Here is a 23395-nt window from a genome sequence, read left to right on the forward strand (position 1 = left end):
GGGGGGGGGCTGGAGGTGAAATTTTGAGGATTTGGGGGGGCTTGGAGGGATTTGGGAGGTGGTCCAAGGAGTTTGAGGTGGGCTTGGGAGGGTTTTGAGATGGTTTGAGGAGGTTTTAAGGGGTCTGGGGATGGTTTGGGGGGATCAAAATTACATATGAGAAATAGGGGGTCATGGTGTTCTTCTCTTTAGTTTCTGTGGTTTGAATAAAAAGATTTCTTCAAGAATTTTAGTTTCAAAAAAATAATTCCCAACATTCTTACAATTCCTATGACAATTATTGTAGGATATTATTGCAGCTTTTACAATTTATGGTATATATTTGTGTCTTCCCTGTTAAAGCCTTGTATTTGTATACAAATATATATGAATATATACAAATATGTCTTAAAGGTTGGACTTAATGATTTTATAATTCTGTGGTTCTAAATAAAATCTCTGACATGTTGTGGAAAAAGGTTGGGATTACAGGATAAACCTATTATGATAAAGAGGGGAAAAAATGGGGAAATAAGATACAAAAATTATGTAGTAACTTTGATTAGACTCAAAGGAGTTCCCTTCTTCCAAAAAGACTTTTACACAAAAAGATTTATAGCTGATTTATAGCTGAATTATCTGAATTCAGTTGTGAAATCAAGCAAAATTTAATACTTTCAGACACAAACACAGGCCAGAAGTCTTTCTGAAAACAGAATATTGTATTTTTATATTTTATTTTCACCCACAGATCATTCTCTCAGGTAGAAACTGGATTTATTTCCACAGAAGTCTTCGCAGGGGTGAAGCTGTTGGCTATAGGAAGAAAAGAAAAAAGTGAATGTGTTCACATGGGAATATCAGGACTTTTCTGAAAATATGTGTTTTTTCCAGATTGGGATTCATATGTGGGAAGATCTTTGCGTGTTGTGCTGTTTGCTGGGGCAGGGGAACACCCAATTCCGAGATGTTGTGTCATGGTCTGCCTGCTCTTCCTTGGTTTTGTGAGCTGGGAAGTTTGGGAAGCGTCGGCAATAATAACTCTTTGCTTTTCCTTTCTGTCTCCAACCTCAACTTTTTTGTAACCTGGCAGAAGTTGTGAGTGAGATGTTCTGTGGGTGACCCAGGAGCCCTGCAGACGCCGTGTGTGATGTGCAGCTCCATCCCTGGTGCATCCCTGGTCGTTCCTGCCCTCACCTCTGTCCTCCTGCCCTGCCCTCCTCTGTCCTGCCCGTCCCCTCCTGGCTCACACAGAGGTCACTGAAAATGCTTTAGCTGAGGACCTTCTGAAATAATGTTATTTTAATGACTCCATTTGGCTTTGGGCACATTTCTATCAGCTGGTGAGCACGTCCTGCAGCTCTTTTTGTTGACTGACAGGTGATATTGCAGCAGTCACTCAAGCGGCTGTTTTAAGATGCTTTGGATGATTTGTCTGTGCTGGGATGATTCATAGCTCCATTTTTATTTCATAATAAAGAGAAAGTGAGAAGGATTCTGTCTTCTCCTGCGGTTCTCACTGCACTGGATTGCCCACCTGTACCTGTGACCTCTTCTATCCCATCTCAAAGTTCAGAAGGAAATAAGTGCGAAGTAGCACAAGGACTTTATAAAATAATTCTCTCTCTTTTGTTTCTGGCTATTGACTTTCTGCTGCCTGCAAGTTGACTTCAATACCTGGTTCTGTGTGGTGTGAGTTTTTGGGATCTTAAAAGCAAATGTGGTGTAGAGCTGCCAAAATCTTGCTTTATCCAAACTTCTCAGTATTTGAACCATTTTTTTCTGTGCTGTGTCTCTGTTTTGTATTTCGTGCCACCCTCCTTTGGAAAAACAGGATAACTCTGAGAGAATCTGAATGATTTAGGTTGGCAAAGACCTTTAAGATCATCCAGTCTAACCTTTACCACTGCCAAGGCCACCACGTTCAGGTACATTGACTTTCTTCAGCTGGGAATGAGGAAACCCCACAAGAAGTGACACCAACAGCATCCAAGAGATAACTGTGCTAATGGAATTTCTGGTCCAGAACAACCCATTAACTCTTAAAAAGTATTGTTCTGTGTCAGGAAACAGCAAGGATAGTAAAAATGGTGATGGATGTGAGACATTACATACAATTTCACACTTCTTTGGGTTCTGATTTATGGATGTTACTAATTTTACAGGACAGTTACATGTTTTGCAGAAATCCTAAGATCTAATTATCAAAGGTGCTGCTCCTGTTCAACTCTAACTGAAGTCATAACCTTCCTGAAAATAGTCCTATAAATGATTTGCCAGGTTCTACTCAGATTTATCAAAAGAACTTTTATGGCAAAAAAAAAAAAAAAAGAAGAAAGGATTGGTGGTGTGTGTGCTTAGGATGGTGCCAAAGGCCAAGAGTGTGGGGCAGCATGTGATTAACATCATTAGAGCATTTAATGCAGCATCAAAAGGAGTATTAGAGGGTAAATATAAAGTTAATCATTCACTCTGAGCTGGAGATAACCCTATAAAGAGATAGAGGAACATAAAGGTAGGAGAGCTTAGGTGAATGTGGGTGGACACCCTTGTCTGTATATGTTGGGGGAGTCTGTGACACTAAATAGATCATAAAACATGAAATAGTATTATTGTCAGCAACCACAGCTTTAATTTTATGCTTAAAATTAACTTATACCATTCAGAAAGTATTGTCTGGCTTAGAATATTTTCAACTTTAAATAATCACTGAAGCATCATGATTAATTCTAGTCACTGTGTTTAAGATATCACTAGTTTTAAAGTATATTTTTCTATACTAGTATCCGAAAACTTATCTCTTTCAGCTGGCCTGAATAACACATTTTCAATCTTGTTCACCATGTAGTTTCTGGGAGGCTTTTAAGTTTTGTTTTGATTTGCACTGCAAGGAACTCTGAGACTCAAATATGGAATTTCTGAAGAATCAATCTAAGAACTGATCTTATTTGATGTTTTCTCTAGTCCTCTGGAGAAAAAAATGAGAGGATGCTAATGGAAGTGGTTGAAAAAATGGGAACTATTGTAAAAAGAGGAGGGCAACAATATCACAGAGAAGTTCTTGAATGACATTTGACAAAGAATAGCAGGCAGTGTTTAGCACCCGAGAGGATGAAGTGCAGCGTTCCAGAGTGAAGGATGAACAATTTAAAAATGAACAAATTGAAAGGCTTTATCAGGTGGCCGTGATTGATCAACATGTTGGTGCATCACTCAGACTGGGACAGGCGTAGGAGATGAACTCTAGGGATTGTACGGAAGGGGAGATGGGAATAGAGAGCAGAAGAATATTATCAAATATTGGAAGTGATCAATTTACTGTGGTTTAACAAATTGTCTCTCACCAGCTTCTTTGTAGGAATGTGCCACATGGATTTCCTTCTTCCTCTGGTGGATTGTACAGTGGGTTTAAACTACCTCATGTGTGGTGATGACCCACAAAGACCCTCTCAGACATGGACCCTGGACCATCCCATCCTGACTGTTCACAGGTATCAATTCTGGGACATAATCAAGCTCATCCCATCGTTTACCATGTTCATTCCTATCTTTACTTTTTAAAATGAACCACCCAGGGCCCAAACTAAATGTTTCTGATGTTTTCACCTTTCATTAATCAACCTCTAATCTTACAAAGAGGCACCTCATTAGTTGGGCAATGATCTAATCTTTATAAACCTGAGTTTGATTGGCATTAATTACACTTTTCTTAGTTCTGTGCTTAATGAGCTTTGCCTCAGTCATTCCATTACTTGGCCTGGAATCATTGTCAGAATGATAATTATATAATTACTTTGTCATTCTGTTTGTCTCTTGTATATGTAGACAAAACATTGCACTTCTTTCACTTGTTCTTGAATAGACATTGAAAGTCACTGATCATAAATAACACTTGTTTGAAACCTATGGAAGGAGCCTGTGTTGGCCCTCCTCGTTTATGATGCCTGTATTTAATAACTTGGCATCTTAATTTTTGAAAAGAAAGTGACTCATCATCTCATGGACAGAATAAATCAATTGGCTTTTGGCACAGCAACAGGTGAGTTACCATGCAGTGAATTACCAGTGTTAATTTTTCTGCTATTTTTGTCTAGTAATGGATAAATCCCGTTGCTGGCATTCCCTACATCTCTGCTGTGTGTTACAGAGTTTTCTGAACTTTGGGAAAGATACTGTGGTTCTATTTATTTAATTTTTTTTAAGCAGATGGTCAGAGGCTTAACCCTCTGACCCTTTCCTGTCAGCTTTCCACACTTTCCAGCTTCTGCTTCAGAGTCATTACACTGGTTCCCAGTTTCTTCTCACAGTCCTGGATGCTGTATAACTGCTTTTGCTTCCCAGACTTCTTTCCATATAATCTTTTTCAGGTTTGGTTGTGTTTTACGGCCTCTTTTCCTCATTATAGGAGACACTTGTAACTTCAGCCTAAAGAAGTTAATCACAAGTGAAGCTTTCAGTTAATGGGCCTAATGGGCCGAGGCAGAACCCAGAGTGTCTCCCAGGTTTGCCTTGCTCCAGGTCTGTCCTTGTTCCTTTGTGCACAGCAGAGAAAGGAGTTGAAGAGAACATGACACATGCACAGTGCACAGCCAGTGCCATCACCCTCCTGGAGCAAAGCTGCCAAGGGAAAGAGCCTCTGAGTCCCTTTTCTCACTCCTTTGCTCATTAGTCACAGCTCTGACAAGCTCCTCACTCTCTCCAAGCTTCCATCTCCATGTGAGGAGGGAACGACAAATGGCTCCAAGCTGAGGCAAAAAGTTGATGAAAGAGTCAGCAGTGATAATGCTGCCATTCCGAGTGGTGGGACAATCCCACCTCCTCCCAAAACACCCTGTCAGCTCAGCCACATTCAGGTGTTCAACCCCTCCCCAAAATATAGCCAAGCAAAGAAACTGGTCAATAGAATGCATCGAACCCAAGTTCCTTTGACATCAAAGGCTGAGCTCCCACATCTGCTGGGACATGCTCTGTGTCCCCAGGGCTGCTCCTACCACTTGCTGGTTCCCTGTCCCTGGCTCTGCAGTGGTGCTCTGACTCAATATTGATGACCTTGAAACTTCAAAAAACCCCCAGACTTTATAGCCTTTCCAAGTGGTTATAACTTGGTTTTTGATGCGTGTAATAGAGCTGGATTTTGGCTACGTAAATTCTGCAGTCCCAAAGCCACTTGAGTGAGGATCCACATTTAGGAGATAGTGTTTTTTTGATACTTTGGCAGTTTTATTTTATGAGGATACTTTTTTCCTTGATATTTTTTTTTCCCCACTGTTTATGTGATGCAGTGGAGGAGACAGCAATGGTGTGAAAAGAGAAGGTAAAATGGAGAGAGTTCAGTGATTCTGTGAGACAGGAAAGATTACCTTGGAAAATTCACAAACTAATCAGAACTCAGGGACACACACAGTGTTTTTTTAAACTGGAAACACCTTCCTGTAGAACACGAACACAAAACCAAAAGAAACCTTGTGCTCCAGTGACCAGCTGTTAGAGTGTGTGAATGCAGGATCCTGGATGTGGAAAACATTGTTAGCAAACAATTCTGTGGGGTTTTTTGTAGCAGTGCAAGAAGGCTTAAAAAATGATGAGTCTCTGTTAGCTAATAAAGGATTTATCGCCGTATTTTTTATGGATTCCAATTGCATGAGATTAGATATTCATGTGCTGGTGTCACTGTCAGTACCAGTGTGGGTTCTTACACCCATCAACAGTTAAACTTTCCTCAGCAAACAGCCCTCAAACCATAGGGGTGAAATTTGGATTTGATGTCCTGCTCCGAGCTCTGATATTTCAGTAGTTATTTTTAGTCTGGAAACATAAAAATCCCTACTTGTGATTCCAAGGCAAAGAGGGTATTTCTGGAACAAAACTCTCGGTGCTGCTGTGCTGAGCGCCTTTGAGCTGAAGGAGTGTTACATTTTAACATCCCATTTTATTGTTGTTTTGTCGGGCAGATGGACTCACCCTGTGGACTCTCCTCTTCCAGGGTTTGCCTTGTCTTGGAATCCTCCCACACCATGAGCTTACCAAGCAAACCATAATAACTTTCTTCATTGAGTGTTCCCTTTTCAGGGTAATCTCGATCATTGAATCCTACCAGTGTTTTCCACGAGGAATGAAAGAATGGTCAGTGTCATAAAAATCCAAGACTGCAGTAAACCACAAAAATAAAATTCTGGGCTCCTGGTCCTCTGTTTCTGTCCTTGACCTTGCAAATGTCAGTTAAAGTGCTGTGCTTATGAACATACCTATTTATGTCATTTCAAACTGCATTAGAATTTAATGAAATCTCAGGGACTCATTTTTTTTATGTATTTGCTGTGTATCTAATGCCATCTTAACCAATTTTACCCTCAGTCTGAATGGGTGATACAGTTAAGTGACCATGAGGTGTGACTTTGGGCCACAGCACAATTCATTTTTGTCTCACTGCTGCTGAAGTTTGATGTGTAAAGGCTTAAATATAGGCTTGCAACTCTAATGCACTGAGGATGGACAATATAATCCTATTTGTTATGTTAAAATAGATAACCATGAAAGCTAATATGCCTCCTGATAAATTTATTATTTTTAAAACTTCACACAGTGCCCAAATTTTAGCTCATAATTTTAGCAACAGATACAGGAATTTGGTTATCGGTCCTCAGTTCCTTGCAAGGTATTTATCCAGGAGAGGGGGTGAAGTGCAGCCACAACATCATATCATTTATTAGACTTTGGACAGCAGTAACTTGGATGTTGGCTCTATTTAAAGACATCTTATGTGTCCATGCTCTTAAGATGAAAGTTCATTAATTATATTGTAAACCGAGCTTTGATATTTTGGAAATCTAGTCTGGGGATTTTTTTTTGTGTGCCACAGGTGGATTATTTCAGGATCTGTTTCAGCCCAAAGCTGTACAACAGTAAATCAGCATTTCCACAGACAGTTCTTGATGTCATCTGCTGCACTTGCTGTCTTAGCACATGAATCAAAGGTGTTGCACTGCAACAACTCAGACTCCTTCAGCTAAAAACTAATATACTGAAGACAGAGGAGAAAACAAAGAGGAAATGGGGATGAGTTGGGCTGGAACAGCAGAACTTCTCTCCTGACAGAACTCCTGACTCTGTGTTTCCAACTCTGATCCTTTCTGGCAGAAGTCTTACATATTTCCAAGTTGCACCTCAGTTTTTAACTCCTCTGAGTGCAGAACAGGGTTGCAATGGATTGAACAGCCCTTGTGAGCATCATTATGTGGCTGCTGAACCAGGTTCCACACCTGCAAAGGAAGGTTAGAGCTGCAACCAGCCCAAAATTGCTGAGCCTTCTCTACATCCTCTTTATTTGAAATGTTCTTTTCAATGCTACTGTTCTCTCTTCCACAGTCTGCAAGGCCTAAATCTGTCTTTAATTTCCCTTAAAAATGTCAATTTGGGTATTTCTCTCTCCCTTCTCACCATATCCATGATGCTTTTTCTTCTTTTGAAAAGGTTCTGCGTCATTCTTTCATGCTGAGGTTTTGTAATTCTTTCCCATTTACATTTCTCTCTTTCAGGTCAATCTCCACTTATTTGAACAGCAGCTCCTCAAAAAATCCTAGTGCAGCCCTCTTTACATGCAGGTAAAAGAATTTATCGTTCTAATACACTTGAAAAACACTTTTATTTTCTAATTATTTGTTTCAACACTATCACTTTTCAAAAAATCTGTATGAATATACAAGTTGCTAATGGATAATGTTTATGAATTATCCTCAATTTCCTGTGTACTAAGCCAAGTCCAATTTACTTAATTATTGGTTAAATCTAATTCTGACTGTGCTACATTTAAAAAGAAAGAAGAAACCGAGACTTTGATTAAACTTTTGTAATCACTAATTGCCAACCAAAGAGAAGTAAAATTCAGTGTGGGAAAAGTAACAAATTGGATTTTGCTCTGATGGTTTTCTTGTGTGGTGCATGCTTAATACTGTGAAATCACTATGAAATTGCCATTATTATTCTTCAATACAGAAGTTCTTTAATACAATCTTTGCAGGTAATTTACTCCAGAGAACAAGTAGGTGTTAGAACATGATAAAATGAAATTTCTGTAAAAAAACCCCTGTTTCCTGTTCCAGGCCAGCCTTGTATTCCCGGGGGTTAACATGGAATTTAAGGTTTGGGGTTTCTCATTTTAAACAAAAGTGTACTTGACCATCATACCAAGAAAAAAATAGCAGCAGCAGTGTGTATGGAGTTATCTTAATTTTGCTGGAGATGCAGCAGCTTTTAACTCACACTGGAGCTACTTTTTGAGGCAGGTAATTTCCATTTAAATAAAGGTAAACTATTTCTTATACATTGCTAAATGTGAACCGACAGTGGGAATGAAAAGGACAATTTTACTAATCCTTGTGTTGGGCTTGAAGCTGCCTGAGAAATTAAGGAAATCCAGAATGGCTTATCTGTATCTGTAAAGAAAATCAGCTTGTCTTTAGACTACAAGAGGAGAGATTTAGATAAGATGTTGGGAATAAATTCTTTACTCAGAGGGTGGGGAGGCCCTGGCACAGGTTGCCCAGAGAAGCTGTGGCTGCCCCATCCCTGGAAGTGTCCAAGGCCAGGTTGGACAACCTGGGCTAGTGGAAGGTGTCCCTGCCCATGGCAGGGGTTTGGAACTGGATGATCTTTAAGGTCTCTTCCAACCCAAGCCATTCTGTGATTCTCTGAAAATCAAAATTAAGTGCATCTTCACCAAATGTGAGCTCCCAGCTCACTGTGGAACCTCACCAAAGCTGCCTCTGTGTTGTATCACTCTGGGATGTTTGACTGGTGCAATCTGTAGGCCTGCACTAGCTAAAAAAATATTATTCTTTCTGCTGGTCAAACGTACAGCATTCTTAAGAAAAATTACTAATATTTCAATTTCAATGTAAATTAAGAAAGATTTGATCCCGATTTTGTATTAAGTTGCAGCTGTCCTGCTTAAATCAAAGGAATTGCAGTAGAGCAAAAACAAAATGGGGAAACAAGCCCATAGAAAGGTAAAAAAATTGTTTATATGAGCAAAAAGAACAATATTTTGTGATTATAAGAGAGCCCAGTGGGATAAATATAAATTAGACCTGAACATTATATAAAGTAGACCTGAACATTAAATGAAATCCAAGGTGTCCCAGTGTTGCATCCCCAGAACTTCCCCAAAGGGGCTCTGCAGGTGCAGAAGGGTTTGGGCTCTTGGGAAGGGAATGGTGCTGCTAGGGGAGGAGTCCTAACTTCCCAAAAGCAGTGGGATGAGGGAAAGGGGAAATCCAGGTGAAATTGAATTTGGATCTCAGGAGATGAAGTTGATCCAAGCTCCTCTTGGATCCTTCATTCAGTGGGAATGAAGCAGGACACAGGGCTCTCAGCTCCCTGGGTCTGTCATAGGCTTTAATCACACCCAGAGGAGTCATTTTCCTTCAACCTTTTCCATGGATGCCTGGCAGGATCAGACATTTCCCTCTTTCGGGGACATTCCCTTTCCCAACCTTTTGGAGGAGGTGGTTTGTGCCGAGGAATGTGCAGCACCCACTTCATCCTGCACTGCTTTCCCAGTTCATCCTGCACTGCTTCCCAGTTCATCCTGCACTGTTCTCCCCATCCTGTGGGTTTTGCAGGTATCCTGTTTATTGCTGAGGTTATTAAAATGATATTTTATCCCAGGAGTGAGACAAGCACTTAGTGGAGCATATTTAATGAGCAGCTTTGCCGTAGGTACACGGGGAGGGAGATCACTCAACACCTCCTCGTAATTGCATCACTGGAGGGGGTACAGGTTGTATTTTTGGAAACAGCACTTTGTAAGCCTTGCTGTGCATCCCTGGTGCTGGAAGGAGAAGCAGTGAAGAGGCTTCCTGCCTTTGCCAGTGCCCACACCAGCCATACCCAGCGGGGTAGGGGGCCTTGTGCCACCTTCCCCTCTCAAAAGTCACCACCTCAGGGGATTTTGGGTGGGAACAGAGCCCCTGTGCTCTGACATGGTACAGGGAGCAGAGTGAAAATGTGTTTCAGCTTTGCCCAGCACCTCCAGCCCACTTTATTCTGTGAAAGTGGTGCTTTGTTAGACATTTCATGCAAATGCTGCTTTTTTATCATGCAAATTTAGGCGAGTGGGGTGTCTTTTGCCATAAATAAACATAAGCAGGTAGTGGTAGCTTTTTTTTGCCATAAATATAGGAAAGAAGTGGTGTCTTGCTGTAAATCCCTCTTTTGTACAGCGGGTTTGTTTCTGTGAGCTTCCAGCTGTGTGTGAGCTGTCCCATCCATGACCCCATTGCCCTCTGCCAGAAATCCTTTGGGGACAGTGCCCAGCAGTGCCAGTGCTCACGTGGGCAGGGCTCAGACTCAACTGGGCTTTGGGGGACCCTGTGCCACTCTTACTTTATCCTTTCTCCTGTACCTGTGGATATGCTCATGAATTATTTACCTGCCTCTAATACTTTAAATTCCTTAAGTCTCAGCCTGTCTGATATTTGGGGCTGAGGATGTCACAGGTCGCTGGTGTCACATTTGTGTGCTGAGACACGTCTCCATTTACCTCTCCTGCCTTTGGTATCTTCCTGCAAGTTTCCATACCTTTGACTTTTCTCCCCCTTTCTCTCTTCCCTTTGTCCTCCCAATTCCCTCTTCTCCATCCACAGCAAAATTCAACTTAAATGTTCAAGCATTAGGGGGGATGGCTGGGCAGGAGGATTCCTCAGGGATCTCAGTTGAGGTGCAGTGCTAAGAAAAGAGAGGGAAGAATATGTTGCTATTTCTGCCTTCTTGTGCTTTATCTTTAAAAATTCACCAACAAGCCAACCAACCTCTGGTTCTGTTGAAACAACACCCCGTTCTTTCTGGAGTGATTTAAATGTGAGAAGAAGAGAAAAATATCTCTTTGTGGATTTTAGAAGATGTGAAATTAAAATAAATAATGGAATTTCTGCAGCTTTGGCATTATTGATAATTTGCTTCTCCAGCCCAAGGCGAGATTGAAAACAGTCAAATTTAAATTTCCCAAAGGCTACTTTGTGAGAAGAAATACTCCAATTTCTGTTTCTATTTTGGTTTGTTGCATGATTAGTGCTTTTTCAATAGAAGTATCAAATTTTTATCACACTCATGGATGTGTGTCTATTCCTGTACCTGTTCACTTTAATACACTTCAGCAGAAGGTATTTATATCTCTGAGGTGATTTTCAGCTGTTGTAGTACTTGCAGATGCAACAACAAATGATTTAGAGACAGTAGTTCAGTTTAAATAAACCCCAAAGTTACCAAGTGTCTGCTACCTTGTAACAGTCCTCTGAAGTGATTTATATTTTCCATGTTTGCTCAGAAAAAAAAAAAAAAGCTGAAAGGAACGTGGTAGGAGATTTTATTTCAGTCTTTCTAATGATTCATAATTAACTTTGAGGGAAAACGATATTTTTAACTCCAGATTTGCATCGCACGTCAAAACCGATCACTTAGTCATGGTAGAGCTCTATTATGAAAATTCCACAAAGATAGTGGCTTTTTTTTTTTTTCCCTGCTTTTCTGTACCTGACTCCAGGGATGGGAAGAGGGGATGGAAGCAGTGACAGTCCTGCAGCAGAGACACGTGGTTGGTGTGCACTGGTGGAGAGGGATGAGGGTGTGGAGATGGGAAAAGGAGGAGAGTTCAGCCCTGAATTCTCTATTATTTGACAGTTTTATGAATAAACACAAGACATGTTCATTCTCTGTGCTTTAATAGCAAAATCTACAGGAAGAACATTAAAAAAACCAAGCAAACTAGTCTTAATTCCATAGACAGGCCTCTAATAGGGCAGAGTTAGGTTGGATCTCAGGGAAAGGTTCTTCCCCCACAGGGTGTTGGGCACTGCCCAGGCTCCCCAGGGCAGTGGGCACAGCACCAAGGCTGCCAGAGCTCCAGGAGGGTTTGGATGATCCTTTCAGGCACATGGTGGGATTTTGGAGTGTCCTGTGCAGCGCCAGGAGTTGGAATTGATGATCCTTGTGACTCCCTTCCCACTCAGGATGTTCTGGGTTTCACCTCTTTGCTGCAGATCTGATGCTCAGAACCACAGAGTTCTTCCACCAGGACAAGGAGTGAAAAGTGGATCCTCCTGCTGTTTGATTTCCTTTTCCCAAATGTACCCAAACCTTACCAAAGGTATAAGATATCTATATTTCTATCTATCTATAAAATAGCCTCTGTTTCAGTGCCAAGGCAATCAGGTGCAGTCAGTCCTCCCTGTAAACCTGCCCCTTTAGGTCAGGATGAGCTCAAATCCCGTGCTTAGAGGATGGGAGGGACATCTCCTGAATGTATCACACATTTGATTTATTGAACTGCACCAAAATGAACATATTGAGTCCAGAGGAAGAGTGCAGCAACACGAGGTTTAATCAAACCATCCCTCACTTCTGCTGGAGCTCACTTTAGGGTTTATTTTCTGAATGCAGATAGTGTGCAAAAACAATAAAAGGATGTGTTATTTGAGACAGAACAGTTAAAAAATTTTAAATCCTCTCTGCATCGTTGTGCACATTATTATTGTTTTGAATATGACACAAGTGTCTCTCTTGCTGCAAACAAATTAAATTGCTTTCACGTATACACAATATAATTATACCCCACAAGGGATAATGCAGTAAACACCATGTTTCAATGCTCCATATACATTGAAAATATTGATTAAAGATGCAGATAATCTATTCTGCATCACTTTGTAAGAGTCATATTTCTTCCTAGGAAATTTCTGCCTGTGCTCTGAGGTGTTGGCACACCAAGGGATTCAGTAGATTGAAACCACAGATGACAACTGGTGGCATTATTGAAGTGAATCCCCTGAAATGGAGGCAGCTCCTTCATAAAGTTTATCCAAAAAGTTAAAGAATTAATTTTCTGAACTGCCTTGTTGTTAAAATCTGGACAAACAGAGGGAAAATGATGTTTTCTCTATCTTTAAAACACATGGTTGAGCTCAGGACTTGTGAACCAATGGGCCTTACCTCAGTGTTTAGTAAAATAGCTGAAAAATAACAATAGATTAATAATGAATGTGATATATTCTAAGGATAAATTGCAGTGATCCCAAAAGGAAAATTTTCTTTCCTCCAGAGTGTCAGCAAAATAACAGATAACTGAGAAGTGATACAGTTAATTTATTTTGGGTTTTAAAAAGCTGAAATGACCATTAAGGAAACTGAGAGTAATCACAGGGCAGGGCATAATGAACTTTTCTGGACTAGAAGCTGCTTAAGGAAGGAAAGAAAGAATGGAATAAACAGGTTTAGCACGTTAAAAACTGGACTGGACTGAAGACTTAATTCTGTTTTAATGTCTAATGGATGTTATTTATGGCGTTGGGTGATGTATTGTCATATATCTGCTCAGGATTCAGATAACTGGGCAGTGAAAGGTCCTTCCTATCAATCAAAACCAACTCCTCATTTTGTTTTTTAGCAGCTTTACTCAATTACCAATAGCTGTCATTCCCAGAAAATCTAAATAGCTGTAGAAGGAGGAAGTTTTTATTACTTGATAGATGGATAACATTTTCAAAGTCTGCAGTTTACAGAGCTACAGTCTAAAAGATCCACCTTTATTTATTTGCTTTTATTATTAGGATGGCAGTTGTTGTAATAATGAATTTGCATTTGGATGTAAACCTGTAATTAAAAAAAAAATCACAGGTTTTATGGGGGAAAAAATTTATAGTAGATCATCTGGTTGATGTTCTGTCCAAATAGAAAACTCCCAGGAATTCTTTTTGCATTTTGTGGAGCTTGTAAGTGATAGAATCGAGCATTTAATGGGTTTGGCTTTGTCCAGTCTCATGGATTGTATTGTTACTATCGTTAGACTTGGTCATATTTGAGCTCTTCAAATGACCTGGCAGGGCAAAAATGAAATATTTTTTTGAGGCTGAACACAAGGATATGCTCCATAAACAAAATTCCTTTCATTTTTAGTCTCCAGGCCGTGTGTGTGCGCTTGAATTTGTGTGTACACACACATGGGAAGGAGCAGGGCACAGGTTTGAGTGGGCAGAAGGTGTTTTGTGTATTGAATGCACATTCCAAGGGCTGCCACATCCTGGGAAAGTCACAGGACAGGTGACAGATTTATAAAAATAGGCATTAGGGTGAATAGTTTTCCAGAAAAAGCATTTTGGGTGAATATTAGGAAGAAAGGCTTCTAAACCCAGGATAGGGGAAGACTCCAGAATGTTTTACTGACAGAGGTTAAAGATGCTGCTTCACTGGAGATTGTCAGAGTGGAGAAACATCCCCCAGGCAGATGCAACAGCAAAGCTAATTTAATACAGAGCAGTGTCTTGAATCTTAAACTCAATTATATTAATTGCTGAGACAGCCCAGGACAGGGAGCAGTTGGAATCTCTGCTTTGAGGGTTATCAGAAGAGGCAGGTGAGTTCTTTGGGGCAGCAGTACCTGTCTGAAGTTCTGTTCTCGCTGCACTACAGAGATTTATGGATTTTAGTTCCTTAATGAGATTCTCAAAACCGTTTCTGAGCTTCAGAGTCCCCTGTCCTAAAACCCTCCCTTGTTTTTGGACTTGCATCCTCACAACTCTGTTACTCAAGGCTCATCCAGGTCTTGGATCAGTGCCAAGGAATGGTTTAAACTGGGATCTTGGTGACTTCACAAAGCCACAAGTTCTGGTGTGAAGGTCCCATTGTCATTAGTATGGACAGGATTCCTTCACTGTGCTGAATTCCACAAATGATTGATTTTTGTCAGAACTTTGAAGGTGCTTCTTGGGCTCATAGATCTTTCTGAGTTTTGTATTGGACAGTCTGAACTTCTGCTTGATACTGTGTGAAGTTCTGTCTGGGAGGGTGGAACTGAGGGTGAGTCTGTTCTCTCCCTGCCTCTCAGGATGCTTCTGTTTAATGATGTGAACTCCCTTTTATTTGATTAGGGACTCAGTGCTGTCAAAACAGCCATGCAGATTTTATTACAGGTGTGCAGAGATGCTGTTTCGTTCCACTCCTTGGATGGCTGAGTACTTTTGTTACACAAATCTCTGTGAACACCTCAATTCTTCATTATTTTGTGAAGAGGCCACCCAGTGAGCTGCTCCAGTGGAAGGAAACAAAGGTGTTTACACTTACCTTGGGAGGATGGTTTGATGTCACAATAATAATAAAATATGTTGATGTGATCAGAACATCATTTGCACGGTGTGAGGGGGGAAACTGAGACTCCTGTTACTGATGAGATACTGATGATGAATAATCAGCTTCATCTCTCACAGAGGTAAACAACAATCTGGGTCTGAATGTGTATCAAGGGAAGCCTTTAATTTATTTTCATGAGTCTTTGCACACAGATGATATTCTTGGATTCCTTTTCAGCAGGATTCTTTTCCTTTCATCTCATTTCCATCAGTGAGAACACCCCTTTCCCGAGCACAGCTCTGGTTTCATGATGGGAAGGAAGTGGCCATGGAAGGGGTGCTGGTCATGCAGCATCCTCATGGCTGGAGAGAATCCCAGTCATGGAGTGATTCAGGACCTCTGGAGATCACCCAGGCAGGGTCACACAGAGCAGGTGACACACAAACACATCCAGGTGGGTTTGAGATGTCTTCAGAGAGGGAGATTCCACACCCTCCTTGGGCAGCTGTTCCAGTGCTCTGCCGCCCTCATGGAAAGAAATTCTTCCTCATGTTGAGATGGAACTTCTTGTGTTTTATTTTATGGCCATTGCTCTTCGTCCTGTTGCTGGACACCACTGAAAAATTTGTCACCATCCTCTCGACACCCATTTGGAGATGTTTGTATGGATTGATGACATTCCCTCTCAGTCTCCTCCAGGCTAAACAGGCTCTCCTAAGAGAAATACTCCAGACTCATCATCATCTTTGTGGCCTCCACTGGACCCTCTCCAGTAGATCCTTGTCTTTCTGGAGCTGTGGAGACCAGAACTGAACACAGAAGTCCAGGTGAGGCCTCACTGGGACTGAGAGCAGTGGGAGAAGACAGAGAGAGGCAGAAGTAGCTCAAAAAAGGAAGATGAAGGATCAGAATCAGACACAAGGGGAGAAATAACTGCAGGATTTCACACTAGGGAGAGAGAAACCAAAGAGTTCTCCCAGCAGAGGTGGTGGAGAAGCAGCTCTGCCCAGGCTGGCGAGGAGCAGGCACAGAAATAACGTTTGCAGCTCTATTTTTAATATTAAGAAAGCAACGCTCGAACTGGGCACTCAGCTGCCACTTCACATGGAAAAGATGAATGGTTGCAATGATGCAGATACAGGTTAAGCACCATATCATCCCATTTTCCAACACAGGCATATTCCTGGAGAAATGATAGATGCTTGCTGACACGGCTTTCCCTGGGATCTTTTCAGTGCTAATTATTGCACCGAACATTCAATAAGTGAGGCAATTTATCTCTCTATCTCCCACCCTAATATGTGCCTGAATTTTATCACTGCTGTGAAATCAATGAAATTATGTCGTGTTGTAGCACAGTGCAAGTCTGTGTGTCAAAACAGGACATGAGAAAACCAATTTGAATGGGAGAAGCCATTTGTAAAGATCAGCTCATTAGTGAAACTTTACATTACTTTATTTTCCCTCCCTCCCTAATTTTCTTGTACAGACGTGTCTTATCATGTGTTTGCCAAGTAAAGCCCCTCATTTTAGCATAAAATCTAAAGGAGATTTGTTGGGTTTAATTCTGAGGTACCTACTAGGAAAGGGTGTAAAAGATACCATAAAGAGGGAAAAAAGCCAGACCTAAGAGTATCTTCTTAGTAATGAGTCTGCCACCAACTGCTGCCGTGATTATAGAGCTGGATTAAGCCCCTGTGATGTCCTAGTTAACTAAGAAAAATATTAAGTGTCATAGAGACTTACTTGGTATTTGAGAATCTTCCAAAAGGAATTGTGCATTTTAAGCCATATATTTTTTTTCTTTTTCAGTTATAGTTTAGGGATTACTAGATGGAGTTACACCAGCTTTGGAAAAAATGCTGGAAAGTAGGTCACAAAAATGCTGAAAAACTGCCAGAAAACTGTGTTAGTTTAATTTTCTGTTTCATCCTCTACCTGATAGTCCTAAGGTGCTTTTTATTTTTTTTTTTCAGGGCTACTATTATGCAAATAAATGTGCTCTATTTTAGGTCAAATTAATCTGTTTTTCCACTGTGGAAGGACTGTGGAGTAATAAAACCCAGACAAACCCAGTTCTTGAGTTTTTACTGATATGGGGCTTCTGCTTGGGTTCTGAAGTGCTGATTCAGAACAAGATGTTCTGCTTCAAATCAGTGCAGGTTTTCCTAGGTGAAAGTGATGTTTTTTTAATTACATATTTAGCAATAAAAAAACTTTGCTTGTTGACTTACTGCAGCAATATTTGCAGCTCATAATACTGAGGCTGAAGAAATCTCTGCTGTGCTTTTTATCTGGCTGTTATCACGGTGTTTAGGATGTAAGTAATGAAAATGTTAATGTTTATGGATTTATTTGTTTACTCTTAGTTATCTGCTTGCAATAATGTTAAAATTTGGCCATATTGTTCTGATGCTGTTGCATAACTTAGCCTAGAAATGAAAAAAAAAAAAATATTACTTTTAGGGGTGTCATAGGATTCTTTCTTGAATTATGCATTAATAACTTCACCTCACCTTACCTGAAGGCAAGTTCTAGCACTTAAGTTGCAAAAGGACAGTAGTTAGGGTAAGAACTAGGATTAGGAAGATGTCAGGCATGTGTTCCTAGTGGATAATCAGTGGTGTTTGGGGGCATATGGAAGACACCAGACAGTAAAAAGTAACTTTGTTTCTTTGCCACCTTATAAATCACCACTGTCAGTCTGGGTTTTTTGGGTAGTGGCCAAATTTTAAGGACTTGTGCCTTAGATATCTTGTATAAACCTAAGCTGATAAAACCAACTTTGAAAAGAAAGTAGATATCAAGCAATTCTTCCTTTTGACATTGAGTTTGTTTGTTGTGTTTTTTGCTGGGAAAACGCAATACTTTGGTTTCTTTTTTATATTGGAATGCACTCTGGCTTCCCAAGAGAATGCAAAATAGAATTAAACATCAGGATTAAAACAGAAACAAGGGCTTGTGTAACATGTAGAACAGCTGCAGTGGGGGGTGTAGCTCACCTCTACCCTTGGTGGTGCCTCCTTCAGAAGAAAAAGTGTAGTCAGGGAAGGGTTTCTGGTGGATGTTCACTTCCAGGCTGGGGAACAGGTGGCATTTGGCTACCTATGACTTAATTTTTCCCTCCTGGTCCTGTTGTGAGTACAACAGCTTGAAGAATGCCTGGGAAAGGGGCTGTGCTTTGTGGAGAAGCAGATCTTCTGCAGGGCACTGAGCAACTGGTGTGTGTTGAGTTCTCTGCTCTGATCTCTGATTTATATCCAGAGGTGTTTGAGTCTGGAATGACTTATTCCTCTCTTTTCTCTAAAATTCCTCCCTGATCATGGGGAATTTCTGGGAAACCTGGAATGCAGAAACTTTTCTGCCAGTCTCCTGTGCTTTGCACAGCCAGGCTGGTCCTGCAGTGCTCAGGGTTGTTTCCTACAAAACTGGGCAAGAGAAAAACATCACCCTCAATCAAATCCATTCTCTCTCATTCATATAAATCAGGGAACATACCTGTAATTTGCTTTCTGGTATTATTTGAGCTATTAAGTGCCAATAGTGATGTTACAGATGTTATATATGTCATATGCTGCATATGTGGCTGTTATGGGAAGCAGGTGAGTCAGTTTATGGTGGTGAATTTGGTTTTAATGGCTTTGCAAAAGCAAAAGGATCATTGTTTGGGTGTAGATAAGGATATGAACCAAAATCTTCCTGGCTGGAACTTCTGGTGTGTTCCTTCAAGTCCACAAATGTCATAATTGTAAGGGAAAAAAACAAAAGTCATAAAAGTATAAGGTCACCCTAAGCACACAAGATTTCCTGTGTCTTTAGCCAGCAGTGAATTTATGCTTTATACCATGTATGAAATCTTTAACAATTTGTCCAAAACCTTAGTGCAGAAACAATGTCCTACAAGAGTCATGCTGAGAAAGAATCTAAATGTTCCATTAGACCTTGAAAACTTTGTCTTTTGTGCTCTTGTTTGTTATCAAATTTGGTCTGAAAGGCAGAGGGTTGTAATTCACATTGTAAAATGACCTCATTGTTCTCTTCCTGACACTAAAGCCTGTGGTGGTTTGTAATGTGAGCAAAGAATTATGTCAATACAATATTTTTGCACTCATTCTGTTCTCTCTGTTCCTTTCATCAGCTTTTTATAATCCTAGAAAGAAGATTCTGTGGGAATCAATTTGGGCTTCTTGTTCAGGGATGGAGAGAGGCAAATGTTTTGTTATATTTTTATCCTATTTACAGTTCTTAGTACAGTTAAACTTTTACCAGTGAATGGACACACCATAAAGATATAAATAGTTTTATTGGGAACTGCTCTTCTAACAGGGAGCACTAACAATTGCTTTATAACAGAGCGAGGGGAGGACAGAGAACACTTCCTACAACACTGCTTTAAAATGTATGGATAATTGGGCGGAAAATGGATAAGAAATTAAAAACAACAATAAGGATACACTCAGTTGTTAAATCTAATAGCTAATATGCCTGAATTAGGCAATGTGCTGCCTTCTGACAGCTGCTGCTGGAGGTTCTCCCAGTAATTAACAATCAAAATTCCTCCCAACCACCTGAAAGTATGGAAACATGGAGCATTTCTCTCTTTGCCTCCCCGGATGGCAGTGGGACGTGGCAGCTCTGCTGCTGGAAGTTGATGTTGGTGGTGAGGTTGTGCTGTAAGAGCTGATGTCAGGCACTGAAAAATGACCTGCTTCATCAAATCCCTTTCTTAAATTAGCCCGTAATCTCAGATTAAAAACCTCCCAGTAAAAAGCTCTGGCTGCTGCTGGCTCTGAAATTATACAATCCTTAGTTTAAATTCATTAAATAGTTATGTGGAAAGGGGAGCAAGCCATCTGTAATAAGCTAAAATTGCTGACACAGTCCTCATAATAGGTTCTTTCCCAGAGGTTTTTATTGCAGTTATATAAGAAATCATCGACTTAGGAAGTTCAAAGAAACTTTCCAAATAGATCTTTTTTTTTTGGTTATGTTTTCTGAGCGATGTAGCAGGAGACCATGAAGATATTGCTCATAATAATTAGAGCTGTGAAACCTTGGGAGCAGATGCCTGGGGAAAAGGGGAACTTCGTTATTTACAGAAAGTTTGAAGAATCCTTTAAAATGGAGGAATGTTTAAAATCCAAGTTAAAGTAGCCACTGCCTGGGAATCATGTTAGTTAGGCCTTTAATCTTAATAATAATTATAGAGGTTGATCTGCAGATCTCAGCTACAAAATCACAATGCACTTGCTCGATGGATTTTTGGGTTCTCTCTCATCACACAACAGGTGATTCCAGGATGAACCCAGTGGGATTTACAGCGTGGATGATTCCAGGATGTAACTAAAGCACATGGATTTGCAGCCTGGAGTAGGAGGTGGTTTCCTCAGCCTCCAGCCCGAGCCCCATGTCCCAGTACATCACACAACTGACAGACCCTCCCATGCTGGACCAGCAGAGTGATGGTGGAAATGAGATCTGGGAGCAGGAGGGGCCTGGAAGGTTTCTTGGGGTTGTTCTGAGCTGAGGGAGAGAGAGAGGACAACGTTGGAAATGAGCTGGGGAAATGAGCTGGTTCATAACTCCTTCACCTTTCTGAGGGAGCCACGGAAAAAACACCACTCGGGGGACTCGACGTGCTTTGTTTCATTATTCTTGTTACAACAAACACTTAAATAATGCCTTTTTTTTTCAGCTCAGCTGTCTCCTTCACTGCAGGCAGCAGTTCCTTATATTCCAGTCTGTCCTCTTGCTCACACATCCATTAATATTCACACTGGCCCAATGCTCCAGTTCAGCGTGGAAAAGTCCTGAGAAATTATTTCTTTCCCAGGCTGCAGAACTCACTGCCAATGACATCCCGACCTCTGGAGAGGCAAATTCATTAATTTTGGCAGAAAAATCACAATTTCTGCTTTGAAAGTATTGATTTCCCGAAAAAATACTGAAATGCCTTGTCATTAGCACCTCTTTAGACATCTACAGCAAGGTACCTCTAGGTCCTTTATACAAGATTAACTAGAAATGCTGCTCATTTTTTTGGACAGAGCACATTCACAGTAACCACAGGACAGCAGTTAAATTTTTTTTTCAACCCCATCCATAAATAAAACTTTTAGCATAAGGAAAAATAATCCAATTTGCTCAGGGAAAAGTCTGAATACTCAGTGAACCTCACACCAGGCCAACACTCAGTGAAGATCAGTTCAGCAAAATCACGTGACAGTTGTGTTTTTACTTCTGTTTTTCTTTATCATTTCATCTTTATCTAAATGTGGAAGCGAGGAATTTCCAGGGAAAATAGTAATATTATTGTATGTATTTTAAATGAAAGTTACAAGAACACAAGATCAGAGTTTCATAGGATTTCAAAATGGTTTGGACTGGGAGGGAGCTTCAAGACCATCTCATTCCACCCCCTGCCATGGGCAGGGACACCTTCCACTAGCCCAGGTTGCTCCAAGATCCATCCAGCCTGGCCTTGGACATCCTCAGGGAGTTACAGTTCTTTTTTATCCATGAAATTATTTATAGTTCCATTCTGTAAAGAATGTTATGAGGTAACTTCGTTTTGAGGATTGGGTAACTTAGTTTTAAACGGATTTTTTTTTTTACCCCTAGCCAGTCATAGTTTTATCTAGTTCTAGTTAAAAAATCACAACTTTTTATTTTTTTTTTTTTTACAATTCTGGCATTTATGAGCTTTCAAATGTGCCAGCAGTTAACCTTTATGTGACAATGAGTGAAACCTCTGCAAACATGTGCTGGTTGATTTATAATTGTATCTGCATTAAGAGCTCAAGTTTAAACCAAACAGTTGGAATCAGTGTCCCAGAAATGACTTCTTTTCAATATTTGGTGTCAGTCAGTATTAAGGACTGACTGATTATTCTGTAGCTTAAAAATTCTTGGCACAAACTTTGGGACATGCTGAGGATCTGGAGGAGATAATCTGTTTGATGGATGATTTATCTCAGCTCTAGGCCTGTGTTACCCTTAATTTTATAAAAGGGAGGAGGACTAATAACGCCCATGGGATTGTTCATAGTGCCTGACATTTGAAGAGGTGAAAAAGTCTTTGAGTAATTGGAATTGCAGTTTGAAGTAGTGTGGATGTCCTGTCACTCCTCCTGACGAGCTGAGATGGGAAGGACAGCTTTCTTATCTGGGACTCCAGCGTTTAGAAAGGATCTGCCATTTATTAATCCCAGGATCTCCATGCTCCAACCTCTGTGAGACGTGGAAAGCTCTTTTTATTCCACCTGTCCCACCTTCACGTTGAAACTGCTCATGTGTGGAAAATAACAAGATGGGTTTGGGTGTGTTTTTCAGTCATACAAATTCACCTCCTCTAAAACTCAGAGCTGGGGATGCACAGGGTCTTCAAGCACCCAAAAATATCTGATTCTTTCTAGGTTAACGTGTTGAACAGTGGAGTGATCTTAGTCCTTCCCTTGAAAATTCCAGAGGTGTATAAAGCTAACATAAATGTCCCCAAATTATTAAAATTCAAAAAGCAAAAATTAAAATTCGAACTGCAGAGTGAACACGAGAATTTGGGAGGTCTGGGAGTGTTTTACGGAGCTGCTGCCAGGGGATGTGATGTAAAGTGCTCTCCTGAGCAGAATTCCAAAGGTTTTCTTAATCCATCACAACAAAGGTGATCTGTAGTGATGCCTTCTTGAAAAGTCAGCTCAAAAAAACCTGCACCACAGGCTGATGATTCTTTTAGCTGCATGTTTTAAATAGGAGATATTTTTGGAATACTGAAACCATTAAAATCTGCTTTAGGTACCTGTGCTAAATATGGTTAACTAGCTCCACTTGTTAAATTTCTTTCCATTTATGACAGAAGATGGGGAGGAAGAAAGGAAAAGGATCTGTTAATTCTGTAGCATCTTTTTTTTTTTAAATGAACTTTTTTGATAGATGTTTTGTAATTGCTGAAAAAAATTGTCAATATAAGTATTTTCAAAAAGGTTTGGCAAAATACACAGTAAATATTGAAATATTATGTGGACTTCTTGTATAAATTGGGTCATGGATAATAACCTAGAGACTTGCTAAAACCAGAATGTTTTGTATTGCACAGAACATTGTTATATTGAAGCATATTGAAGTGTATCTGGGAACTGAGCAATCCCAAATTGTGGAGATCCTCGTGGACAGCACAGGGCTGAATCCACCTCCTGGGTGGGTAAGGAGAGCTGGGCAGAAAAATTGGTGTGTGAACTCTGCCAACATCAATGGCACTGAAATATCTCCTGTAATAGAGGTCAGTAAACCCCCAGAAAATTGC

General features: G+C 40.4%; 1 long non-coding RNA gene across 1 annotated transcript; it reads left to right on the forward strand.

Annotated features, from left to right (window-relative positions):
• The first annotated feature begins 1799 nt into the window (after window positions 1–1799).
• On the forward strand, window positions 1800–23249 carry LOC127468601 (uncharacterized). The gene is made up of 4 exons (XR_007903605.1): window positions 1800–1907; window positions 3327–3470; window positions 7515–7580; window positions 23189–23249. It is a non-coding gene; the product is annotated as an uncharacterized LOC127468601 (long non-coding RNA).
• Window positions 23250–23395: the final 146 nt, after the last annotated feature.

Source organism: Manacus candei, unplaced genomic scaffold (assembly GCF_025592945.1).
Source record: "Manacus candei isolate 608988 ecotype Guabito, Panama unplaced genomic scaffold, ASM2559294v1 h1tg000015l, whole genome shotgun sequence".
NCBI lineage: Eukaryota > Metazoa > Chordata > Aves > Passeriformes > Pipridae > Manacus > Manacus candei.